The sequence below is a fragment of the Loxodonta africana genome, chromosome 20 (genome assembly GCF_030014295.1).
Source record: "Loxodonta africana isolate mLoxAfr1 chromosome 20, mLoxAfr1.hap2, whole genome shotgun sequence".
Taxonomy (NCBI): domain Eukaryota; kingdom Metazoa; phylum Chordata; class Mammalia; order Proboscidea; family Elephantidae; genus Loxodonta; species Loxodonta africana.
The window spans coordinates 78279396-78292756 of NC_087361.1; positions in this window are offsets into that span (position 1 = coordinate 78279396).

The window sequence follows — 13361 nt, forward strand, 5'->3', positions numbered from 1 at the left end:
TAACCTTGAGTATGATCAGGAGATCTGTAAAAATACAGGTTAAGAGGTGAATGAATTATTATGTAATGCTCCTGAAAAACACTAGAGGATATGAGTCCACAGCTAAGAAAGAAACCTCCTCTCTTGTGATGGGAGGGAGGAAAGGCTGCATCATGTTGTAACTAAGTTGATGTCATGGCTTGAATTGTGTCCTCCCAAAATATGTGTCAACTTGGCTAGGCCATGAGTCCCAGCATTGTGTGGTTGTCCTCCATTTTGTGATCTGATGTAATTATCCTCCATCTTGTGATGTGTTGTAAATCCTAACCTCTGTATGCTAATGAGGCAGGATCAGTGTGGGGTGTATCTTGAGTCACTGCCTTACAAGATGGTCTCATTCAAGTGATATCCTTACTCAAGTCACACCCTAACCCCATTCACACCCTTACTCAAGCAACACAGTAGCTTGAATCACACCTTTTATCTCACAAGAGATAAAATGAGAGAGAAGCGAGCAGAGAGGAGAGGGACCTCAGTAGTGCCGAGAAGAAGAACTAGGAGTTGAGCACGTCCCTTGGACTCTGGGTCCGTGCGCTGAGAATCTCCTAGATATCAAGACACACGGAGATCTCTAAGCAACACCATGCCCACAGATCTTGAAAGGAGACAAGGCCAGAACCAAAAGAGGAAGAAAGCCTCCGCTAGAGCTAGTGCCCTGAATTCGGACTTCTAGCCTCATAAACTATGGAAGAATAAGTTTATGTTTGTTAAAGCCATTCCCTTGTGGTATTTCTATTATAGCTGCACCAAATAACTAAGACCGTTGGTACATTTTTTAGCGGGCAGCTGATACAGTTCCCATCTAAGGGATCCCATTTCCTGAGAAACATGTCAGGTCATTGGCTTATGACAAGTGGAATGTAGGGTTGGGTAGTACCAGAGAGGAGGTGGTACCAGAAGCTTGAAAACAGTGGAGCAGACCTGAAGAGTTGTTGCAGAGGGGAAGAGAGTGATTTGATCAGAAAATAGTAGGATTGCCAGGAACTATTGAGATTAATGTTGTAAATTTATCAAGATACCTATCTGGCCTCTTATGTAAATTTCTCCAGTAGGATTTGGCTACATCACTTTGGTCCTGGAGAAAGCAGATAGTCAGGCTCATCCAAGTTTCAGTATTTGTCACTCAAATGTGATGAAAAGATGGAGTGAGACAGCTTCGAGTATTATCAAAAGTACGGAATGAGTAGATGAATGAATGAATGACTAAATGATGAGTGAATTCTGTTCCACAAATATTCTAAACTTGTTATGTGGTATCAAGTCAATTCTGACTCATAACAACCCAATGTAACAGAGTAGAACTTCCCCATAGGGTGTCCTAGACTGTAATCTTTATGGGAGCAGATTTCCAGGTTTTTTCCAGCAGGATAGTTTGTAGGTTCAAACTGCTGACCTGTCTGTTAGCAGCCAAGTGCTTAATCATTGTGCCACCAGGGCTCCATATTTTGAACTTAGTCCTTTGATTATTTTTATATATGGGTTTTAAACTTCATCCCTTGAAAAATCGCAAACAAAAACAATCATAGCCAGACCATATTACATCTGATTGTATTTCAGTAACCTTCCAGTGCTTCTTCTAACCTTGCTTGAAGGCAGCCCTCATCTAACTATTGCAGCATTTGCTTAGGATTTTGGCTGTCACCTCCCCTCTTTAAATATTCCATCTGATGAGCCCAAATTGCCGTGAGCCTGACTTCAACATCAGGGCTGACCCTGGGGAAAGGTTCCAGGATCTCATTACTGGTGACCTGATTGGGAATGAAAGGGCCTGCGTTCTGCCTGTGGCATTGATAAAAGGCATCTTGTCCCCTATAATGATGCCTACACTGGAGTAGAGGTTGAACCCAGCTTCTATCTTCCTTGCCTAGGTGGTATGTCCTTCCACTTCTTTCTCCCTTCCCACACTCACTTCTGCCAGCATCCCAGATCCCAGGATTTTCAAACTATGTTTCACAGAACAACCTCAGGAGCCAGAGAAAGGGGTGAGGAGGAGTAGGGAGGGGCCCCGAGTTCCTTCATGCCCACTTCAGTCAGAACAGATTTTATCTTACTTACTTTTTTTTTTTTACATATGAGAATTTTGATAAGATTTTACTGAATAAAGTATTCCATGGTAAAATAAATTTAAAAATCATTGCCTTAGCTTCTGTTTGCAGGTGATTTTTAGGGCCTGCGTGTAGCTTTACATTTTCTTCCTGCTAAATGTTGTATCTTAGGTTCAAATCATCGTTCTAACTTCTTAGTGCCTATTCAGTTCTGATTTTGCCATTCAGTGTGTTTTCTGCCTCTCCCAGCTTTGTGTCGTCTGCAGGTGTGATTAGCTTGACAGCTCTGTCCTCAAACTAATTCACTAATAAAAATGTTGAAAAGAACAGAGTCCATAAATAAGCCCCTAGACACCTCCCACAGGGTATATTAATTCATTAATTGGTACTCTCCAGGATTGATTTTTCAAATCTGCTATCAATTCACATAACTATATATAGTGTTTCTCCCACCTTGAGCTCAAGTTGAGATTCAAATATCTGATCATATCCAGGAAACTGGGTAGGCCTGAGAGGAGCAGGTTTGTAGGAGTTATTTTTCTGGGGACTTCTTGCCAGGCCTTTGTTCCAAGGTGCCTCTGGGTGAACTCTAACCTTCAGCCTTTTGGTTAGCAGCTGAACGTGTTAACCAAGTGCAGAATAGTGGGTACTTCGTGGTTTAAAGTCAGGAAAGGTGTGTGGAAGTGTTGTATCCTCTCAAATTAAATACTTATTTAATTTGTGTGCTGAGCAAATAATCAGAGAAGCTGGATTATATGAAGAAGAATGGGGCATCAGGATTGGAGGAAGACTCATTAAAAACCTGCAATATGCTGAAAGTGAAGAGGACATGAAGCACCTACTGATGGAGATCAAAGACTACAGTCTTCAGTATGGATTATACCTCAACATGAAGAAAACAAAAATTCCCACAGCTGGACCAATAAGCAACATCACGATAAATGGAAAAAACAATTGAAGTTATCAAGGATTTCATTTCACTTGGATTCACAATCAACGCCCATAGAAGTAGCAGTCAAGAGATCATATGGTGTATTGCACTGGGCAAATCTTCTGCAAAATACTTATTTAAAGCTGAAAAGCAAAGATGTCACTATGTCGATTAAGGTGGACCTGACCCAAGCCATAATATTTTCAATTGCCTCATATGCATGTGAAAGCTGGACAATGAATAAGGAAGACCAAAGAATAATTGATGCCTTTGAATTATGGTGTTGGTGAAGAATATTGAATATACCATGAACTACCAGAAGAACAAATAAATCTGTCTTGGAAGAAGTACAGTCAGAGCACTCCTTGGAAACGAGGATGGAGAGACTTCATCCCATATACTTTGGACATGTTATCAGGAGGGACCAGTCCCTGGAGAAGGACATTATGCTTGATAAGGTAGAGGGTCAGCAAAAAAGAGGAAGACCTTCAATAAGATGGATTGACACAGTGGCTGAAACAATGGGCTCAAACATAGAAACGATTGTGAGGGTGGTGATGGCTCTGGCAGTGCTTTGTTCTGTTGTATGTAGGGTCTCTATAAGTCAGAACCAATTCAATGGCACCTAACAACAACAGCAACCTAAATGTGAGGTTTTACCACGTGAATATATAAGAAAGTCTGGTCAGGGCAGTAAGCAGTCTTTCTCAAACCAAGACTCAGAATTAAAGGGTAGACAAGTGAACAGTCTTTATCACTACTGTAAGCCATTATGATTTAGTAGTAGCAATTGTGTGATCATCATTAGTGACTTGTTTAGTACTCCTTTGAGTCTTTTAATTCTTTTCAAAGGTATCTTCAAAAATTCTAGTAATGGTAAGTGTTCTTAACAAAATGGAAAGAACTCTACAATAACATAACTGTCTTGGTTTCCTATGCTGTAACAGAAATACAACAAGTGGGTGGCTATAAAGAACAGAAATATATTTTCTCAAAGTTTAGGAGGCTAGATGTCCATATTCAGGGTAATGGCTCTTGGTGAAGACTCTGTCGGCTCTGGGGGAAGATCCATGTCTCTTCTAGCATTCCTTGGTTCCTTGGTGGTCTTTATGTGGCATCTATCTTCCCCCATTTGTGCTGGCTTGTCTCTGCATTCATGCTGCCCTTTATACCACTCAGAAGTGATTAGGTTTAGGATACACACGTTGCTGATAATGTCTCATTAACATAATAAAGAAAACGCTATCTCCAAATAGGATTACATCCACAGGTATCGGGGTCAGAATTCCAACACGTATTTGAGGGGACATAATTCAATCCATAACAGTAACCAAAAGGCTTCAGGTAAGGAGATCCTGCACTTCCCAGTCAAGGCACCAGGACTGGTCCCTATGTTACTTTCTATCTCGGATATTTATAATGATGATGGGTGTTATGTGGTACAAAGTGGAATAACAATTATTAGTGCTCTTACTTTCATTCTGGAGAGGTTTATCTCAGGAAGCCCTTACTGCCCTAAGAGAAGGAAAATAAGACTTCAGCAAGGCCTGCTTCATCTGGATTTGTAGCCTTTCCCCTGGCCTACATCATGAAGAATGATAAGTGCCAGCAGTAGTTCTTCACAATGCAAGTTTCTCTCTTGCCTAGTGTTCTAGTCAAAAAGTCTTACTACTCTTTGAAAGAATTCTTGCTTCTTAACTCAATTTTTTTTTAATACCTATTGAACAATTACTCTTTTCCTAGTACTTTTAGAAAGACAATGGAAGTATATGACACTATGCTTTTTCTCAAGAAACTTATAATATTTGGGAGAGACTTAGGAAATGATGAGACTTGTGGTGATATGTATATAATAAAAGCCTAATATGATACATTTCCAGTGTGTGGGGCATGCAGCAAAAGTTGTAGTGTGGTTTAGAAGGAAGGCATTCATTCTGACAATCTTAATGGAGACAATTTTCATGGAGATACAATCAGAATAATTTAAAGGATTGCCAGTTTTGAGATTCAAATTCAACTAGCATTCATTCAATAGCTTTAACAAAATTATTATAATTATGTAAAAAAAAAATACAAGAACTGAAAAAGGACTTTGAAAAATATATATAGTTAATACATGGTGGTTTTGGGACTGGATGATTTTACGTCCCCTAAAAGTTGTCTCAGAATCGACTCGACGGCACTGGTTTGTACTGGGTTAAAAGTTGTCTATATTAGACAATTGTGTGTAAAAAGTAACAAAAAAAATGTAAGATTTAGGGAGATAAATAATAAAACATGTTTTACAATTAGAGAAGATTGTGTGTGCAAAAACATGACAGTGAGAATCAATACAACGCGGACAATCAGGGGTTAGTGTTGGGAAGGCCTTGAACGTCTTAGAGAGAAGTTCATATTTAATCACATACACAGTAGGAATCCACTAAGGTTCCTGAGGAAGGACGTGTAGCTGAAAGACGAGGTTCAGAAAGGTTACTCCTGTTGTAACATACTGTTGTTGTTAGCTGCCATCGAGTAGGCCCCTGACTCATGGCAACCCCGGACGTTTGTGATCCACAGGGTTTTCACTGGCTGATTTTCAGAGACAGACCTCCAGGTTTTTCTTCCTAGTCCACCTTAGTCTGGCAGCTCTGCTGAGATCTGTCTGGCATCACAGCAATACACAAGTCTGCACTGACAGATGGGTAGTGGTTGTACCTGAGGTACACTGGCTGGAAATGAAACCCGGATCACCTGCGTAGAAGGTAAGAATTATACCCCTAAACCACCACTGCCCTCCTTGTTGTAGCTATAAGGATGTAAGTGGAGAGAGATTAGAAGGGGATCCATGAAGATGTGATGCCAGTAGAGGTAGTCCTCCAATTTATGATGGCCTTCCATTCAGATGACGCCACCATAAGTCAGTTCTGACATAAGTAGAATATTTTTTATTTTTTTAGTTTCAATTTTTATTGCCTTTTATTAGTAGTATCTTTATAAATCCAATCTTTATTTGTCTTTGGGGGCTGGGAACGTTAAATATAAACTTACAGATAGAAGGACATCAGTAAATTGCACGCCACAACATTGTATGTAGTGTGTGTTACTAGTGATAAGATGTGAAAAAAAAAAAAAGAAAAACACAGATGGCCTAAGTGCGGTTCTTCATTACTCCAATACTTCGTAGGAGATGTGAGCAAATGGGCATAGGCTAGAGTCTCCTGGAAGAGGTGGAATCTGAACTCAGGCCTATATGTCCAATGCTCAACCTGTTACCTGTGGCTGGAACCAGGAAGAACCTTGTGGATGGTCTACTCCATTACTTCTCAACTTCTTCATTAAAGTGTTCCTGGAGACCTGCGACAACCCTAGGGAGTCCACCTGTAAATCAAAACTGCCTTTAAAACAGGAGATTTTATCTTTACAATTCTAGCACTATTTTATCTATTGTGTGTCCTCTTGGTTTTAATACAAAATTAATATTTTAAATTATTTTTATCAAGTGAAATTAGTGCCAAGTATTCTTCTCCAAGGAGCCCTGGTGGTGCAATGGTTAAGAGCTCGACTACTAACCAAAAGGTCTGTGGTTCAGACCCACCCATAGGTGGCTCAGAAAATAGGCCTGGCCATCTACTTCAGAAAGGTCACAGCCTTGAAAACCCTACGGAGCAGTTCTGCTCTGCACACATGGAGTCGCCATGAATCAGAACCGACTCAGTGGCAACTGATTACTGATTAGTTCTAGTGTGCATAGTGGTACGGGGCATAGGGGGAAAAGGGAGGGGTAGATCAAGAGGGTAAACCAAAAACATGGAATAAAGAAAATAGGAGTTGGTAACAGAATAGTATAAGATACTTTAAAAAAAAAAAAAAAGGCGATGAAGAAATTGATGACTCCCAGTATGAGTGACAGGGAAAAGAGTAATGCTATTAATAAAAATAAGAAAGTCAAAAAGTTAAGTTTTCTGAAGAGAAAAAGTGAGTTCTATTTCATTTCTGCTGCACTTCAAGTGGTAGCAAAATCAAAAAACAAAACCAAAACCACTGCCATTGAGTCGATTTCTGACTCAGAGTGAGCAGGACTGAGTAGGATTATCCCATACGGTTTCCAAGGTTGTAAATCTTTACAGAAGCAGACTGCCACATCTTTCTTCCACGGAATGGCTGGTAGGTACAAACTACCAACCTTTCAGTTAGCAGCTGGGTGCTTAACCACTGAGCCACCTGGGCTCCTCAGTAACAGACCAGCCAGGTGGAAATGTCCCAAGAAATATATTTGGAGTCATCACTAAAAAGTTGAAACTTTAAGAATAAATACTGCTTCCAGGGAAGCATGTGGAGCTGAGCAGAGAGGAGATCCCAGGGGCTGGACTGTGATGTACTGGCTCTGAGTCAGCAGAACAGAGAAAGAGGCAGCAGGTGCGTTCGTTGCCTGTGAATCTGGGGAAGAGTTTTAAAGAGAAGCAACTGAAAAGTGGTACAAAATCCAGCACAAAAGTAAATGTGAATAGGGACAGTGGAAATGCCATGATGTGGGTAAGAAAGATCATTAATAGCTTTAAAGACAGTGGTTCAATCGTATCATGGGAAAGGAAGTGAGGGGAAAGAGAATTTAAGAGGAATGATGGTGAGCAATTGATGAGCCGAATAGTCGCTGTGAACATCTATAAAAGATGCTATCAACAGCTACCACCCATCACTGCCCTGACAGCGAACACAGCAGAGAATCCCTGATGGAGCAGGAGAACAGTGGGATGCAGATCTTAAATTCTAGTAAAAAGACCAGGCTTAATGATCTGAGACCAGAGGGACCCTGACAGTCATGGTCCCCAGACCCTTTGATAGCCCAAGATTGGAACCATTCCTCAAACCAACTCTGCAGACAGGGATTGGCCTGGACTATAAGATAGACAATGATGCTGGGGAGGAGTGAACTTCGTGGCTCAAGCAGACACATGAGACTATGTGGGCGACTCCTGTCTAGTGGTGAGATGAGAAGGAAGAGGGGGACAGGAGCTGGTTGAATGGACACGGGGAATACAGGGTAGAGAGGAGAAATGTGTTGTCTCATTAAGGGGAGAGCAGCTGGGAGCGCACGGCGGGGCATGTATGGCTTTTTGTATGACAGACTGACTTGATTTGTGAACTTTCTCCTAAAGCTCAATAAATGAATTAAAAAAAAATGCTATCCAGTAATAACTGTCATTTTTTATAATAATTGTAATCTTTCTACACTTGATTTTAGCCAAAAGGCCGAGAAGCAATATAATTGCAATCTTTATAAATAGAATATAAACTGCAGTAACAATACAGAAGCAATAAATAAGAGGTATTAGTGGTAGATACATTGCTGCAATAGGTTATTTCAGCAATGGTAAAAAAGAATAAAACTGCAAAGACTAAACTGAAACTACTGATACCCATATTTTTTTGAGAAAGGCCTGAAATTGTCTCTGAACTGGTAACAACACACATCTGTTTGAGGGGTTTCTGTTTCACCTGCAAAAGAATGCACATTTGAACCAGACAATCTAGTAAGACTCTTTCCAGTACGCAGAGTGATTCCAGGAGTTTATCCATATCTGAGTCAGTGAAAATAAAAACAAAGCTCACGGTGATCATTTTTTCTGGTGATATTTTCAACACCAGGTCCTTTAGGAAAATAAACATCGAAGCTGATTCCAAATTCTTCATAATCTAACATTTAATAATTAGGTACTCAGGCTGTTGACGTTGTATATGTGGTAACACGTCTCTGGGTAAACCTCTCATCCTAGTTCTATCTATAGATAATATGCACATTTAGCATGTCATGATGTATACTTATGTGTATGTTTATGTGGATAGTTTGACAAATTTATACTTAACGTGCGCTAAGGAACTCATTGAGGTCCAGCTACCTTAACTGATAATGCCCAATTCAAACCAAAACATCCTCTTTGAATTGTGAAGGAAACTTTTGTGTCTACTGTGCCTCTTTTAATAGAAGAAGCAAATTTAACTATTTATCCCAACAAAAACTGTATTTTTTGTGTGGCTGTTTATGTTGAATTATAAGCATTAGTCAAACGTGGTTGAACATTACCCAAACAGAAATGTAATTCCAGTAAAAAGTAGTTACAACCAATCCCAATGAAGACAGTAGCCTACCCAGAACTTAGATCAGCGGGAAGGCTTTCAGGAATGGTGCTTTGTGTCAGGCTAACAAAAAGTAGGCCTATTATGACATCTCCAACTGAAGGAAAATTCCATTATTTTGATTTCTTTTTTTTTTTAATTAAAAATTGGGTTTAGAAGACATGATTCCTCCTTCTTAAGAATGTCTTTTATACATTCAAAATAACACGCTCACACGCTTCACGATGCTGAATTTAAAAAAACTAAATACAGAACTATATTAGAACTCTTTGAAACATAAACATCTCCTTGTCATTAAAACATCTGGGTCAGAGACCTTAGATCTACAAAATCAAACAATAATATAATTAGAATAACATATAATTAGTATATATAATTTAATATAAATAAATAATATGATTGTACTTATAAAATAAGCTTCTCAATTTATATCACAGAAGAATATTACGGTTTAATCATTTATATCGAAACATTCTAAGTGTTTTTTATAGTTTTTAGAATTCCTATAAAGCATCTAGGTCAAATCAGGTAAATACCACAAATACCACTTAAAAAACGACTTTCCACTCTATTTTCCTTCTGGAAACCCTCTCTTTACTTGTTTGTAGCTCCTTGAAATCCTGAAATACCTTTGTGCTTTTCAAAAATCACTTTTCAGAAAGGGCATTTATTCTATAGAATTTAAGTTTACTGAATAATAAATGTATACTTTATGTGATGCAAGCTGTCAAAATCCTTGAATGTCAAAGTTACAGCTAATAGCCCATCATGATTTTTTGTTGCCTTGGAAAAGTAAAAAAAGGAGAATAAGAATGATTAAGTAAAGGCAAACTCACCTTTGAATTTCTTCGTCTTTGTCTATTTGTCATAAATAACAACTGAGATATCCTTTAAGGTTAATATTTTCTGGCTCAATGGGAAAGCCCAGAAATAATTAAAATATTCATGCATAATATGAGGCAACACAGATTGGAGCATCTTATTTGTACCAAATTTTATTTTCAAATAGCCATAAAAGGTATCCAGTTACTCTTCACATTAATTTATAAGATCATGCAAAATGTAAACACGAAGCTCCAAAAGAAAAAAATCATTCCTGACAATTATGTGAGGAAAAAGGACACAGAAATGCACACCAGGAGCTTTCTACATATGACTAATACCTGGATCTTTCTTCTTGCCTGCTTTTTAGCACAAGATAAAATGTAGTGCAAAGAAGCAAAAATGATAATCCAAGGGAATAAAACTTGTTGTGATGCATCATAAGGGAACCACTACTATATTCATATTCACAAAGAAATGCTGGAAGCGGGGAGTGACATTAGATAAAAACAGCAACCATTTTGCAATACAGTTAAGAAGAAATTTAGTCGTGGTGATTATATTGCTACTCACATCATAGTCACAGACTTTCCTGAGACTACCATGCACATTTCTGAACTTTCCTTTTTTTTTTTTTGCTATGGAAACAGATAAAATTGAAATTTTCCCAGAGGGCATTAAAAATAATACATTAACTTGGAGATACAACTGATTTTGAAAATAAGGTAAACGATCATATTATTTTGAAAGAAAGTTATAAGGCCGATTAGAGTTTGTAAAAATGCTTTAAAACCAACAGCACACCATAAAGAAAATAATTCCCTATATTTGACACTGGCTGTAAAACAAAGGACTGTGGTTTTACGTCAGAGAGTTTTTATTTATTTGAATATTCAGAGTTGGCTCTCAGTTATTAAAATATAAAATAGATTCAAAAGGCCAATCCAGAGTTCACCTATAGTGTAGTTTCAAAGAAAATAGCATGCAATTTCTCCAATTTGGACTAAGTCCTAATGTTCTTATTTTATTCTGGTGTCTAGAGAATATAAAATGTAAAAGGTATTAAACCACCTCAAGAATACACAATCTCTCTACAAGTTAAGCTAGCATTGACTACAACAGCTGAAAATTAAGTAGCAAAACTCTATGCAAAATTTGGTGCTTATATATGTATTTTTATAACAAGGATATTCTAATATCCTCCTTAAGAGCCTAGAATGACATGACTCCAGGTTTTCCACTCCAGAACTTTCCACCTCTAACGCTTACCCCATGAAACCCCTTACAGGCACATTGCAACAGAGAAGAGGATGATATTTATATTTGGCTTATAAAACGTTTTGACTGAAGAAAGGTTATTGTAAAGAATGTGCAGTTACATTGCTAAACTGGGTTCCATTGGGGTTTTATCCAGTAAAGCTATATACTTTTTAGGCGGCTTAAAAAAAAAAAAATCAGGAGGTTTCAAAAGCATTTGCTTTGGATCCTTTTTTGATGGAGTTTTATCCTTATTTGAGGTATCAAAAACCTACCCACTATGTGAGTCAGCATTAAGGTGGGTGGGTACTCTCACCCAGAGCTATCAGACGCTAACTCTCAATAAAGCTTTTTTTGCCCAACATCAATTTGCCAGGAGTTCGAGTAGCCCAGGCATTTGGGCGGTAGAGCTATAAAAATCTAGTGCCCGGCTCCCAGTTAAGAAGCCCACGTTCCTCCATCCCACGCCAAACAATAAGCAGCCGTTGCCCGGACTCCAAGACCGAGGTGCATCACGGGAAAGCGAGATCGACCTCCTGCTCTACGTTGCCGGCTTTTTTCCATCCCCGCCCCCTCGTATAATTAGTGCTTCTTGCTTTTACTTTTTTAAAAATGTGCCTGTTTCAAATTTGTATTATTTTTTTCAGATGTCTAATTTCAGTTATGTTCTTTCCCCCCTTGGTCTTTTCCCACATTTCACATACCAGACAAATGTTTAAAGGTCTGTAAAACCAGGCGAAGTTCCAAAATTTTTCTAAACCGAACTGCCATAGGTGACAGAACATGGAAAGAAGGCAAAGCTGTAGGACAGAGATTTGAATTAACTGGCTGGAAATGTATTGGAAAATCTACTTAAGTTGCTGTAGCCATGGATGAGGTTTCAATGAGGCATAAACATTCAAGTTACTGACAAAACCAACATGTTTCATGATCACTCGAAATAGGCTACTTGTCACTGTGCCTTGCTTTTTTTATTAGTAGTCCTAAGTTGCATTCTCCCTTTTTATATATATATATATTTTTAGTATTCAGGAAGCGAAAGCATTTAAGAAAACATTCAAAATTCTGAGAATACATGTAAGTGAAATATTTAATGTCTGTCATTCATAAAGCTTACATCATTTACATAGGATTCATTTGTATATAATAAAAATTTCATCATAATGAAAAATTTTCTGGAAAGTATTTATATGTTAATTTGTTTAACATATGCTTTGGATATACAGCTAAATAGGAAGAGTTTAAAAAATTCTTCAAATACTCCCTTTAACAATTTAAAACCTCATTCCTAAATATTTTTCTTTCCACTTGCTCCTTTGCTTATAATATCATATGTAACTGGAACTAGGCAAAGATCAGTCTTTTCATAGTTCAGAATATATTTGTATATGTCAATAAATTTGCTCATTGCATAGCTAACATGTAAACTTATAAAGGATCCATCAATTTTACCCTAATAATCTAAAAATGTTGCTGAAATTGTACATGACAATTTATTCTGAGGTTTATTTTTGTTATAATTTGAGTTTTCTTTGCTTTTTAATATATATATTTAATACATGTGTCAATTAGATATAACATGAAAATAAGTCATGGAAAACTAAAAGCCAAGGAAGTAATTTCATCCCAACCCAACCCACTCTCTTGGAGTCGATTCCAACTCATAGTGACCATATAGGACAGAGTAGAACTGCCTCATAGGGCTTCCAAGGAGCACCTGGTAGATTTTAACTAATGACCTTTTGGTTAGCAGCTATAGCACTTAACCACTATGCCACCAGGGTTTCCATAATTTCATCCTAGACTACCAGCCTTTAACCTCATTACACTGTTTGGACTTTTTCCTAAGTATAACAAGTTGGAAATGTACCATGCTGCCTCTTAGAACAGTGTTTAAAGTTAAGTTCAACAGTGTGTGTTTAACATAAAGTTAACTATGTTTGCATCAAATAAAATGTTTATTAATGAAAGCTATTTATCATACAAGAAACAGCAAAGGGAAGTCATCATACAGAGATGTACACTAGAGATGACAGATGTAAAAATACATGCAGAGTTTTCCGTTTGAAAAAGAATAAACAATAAGACTAAAATGACTGGGTTTTGATCCCTATAACTCTTAAAGGAGTGATCGCTCTTCTTTGAATTTA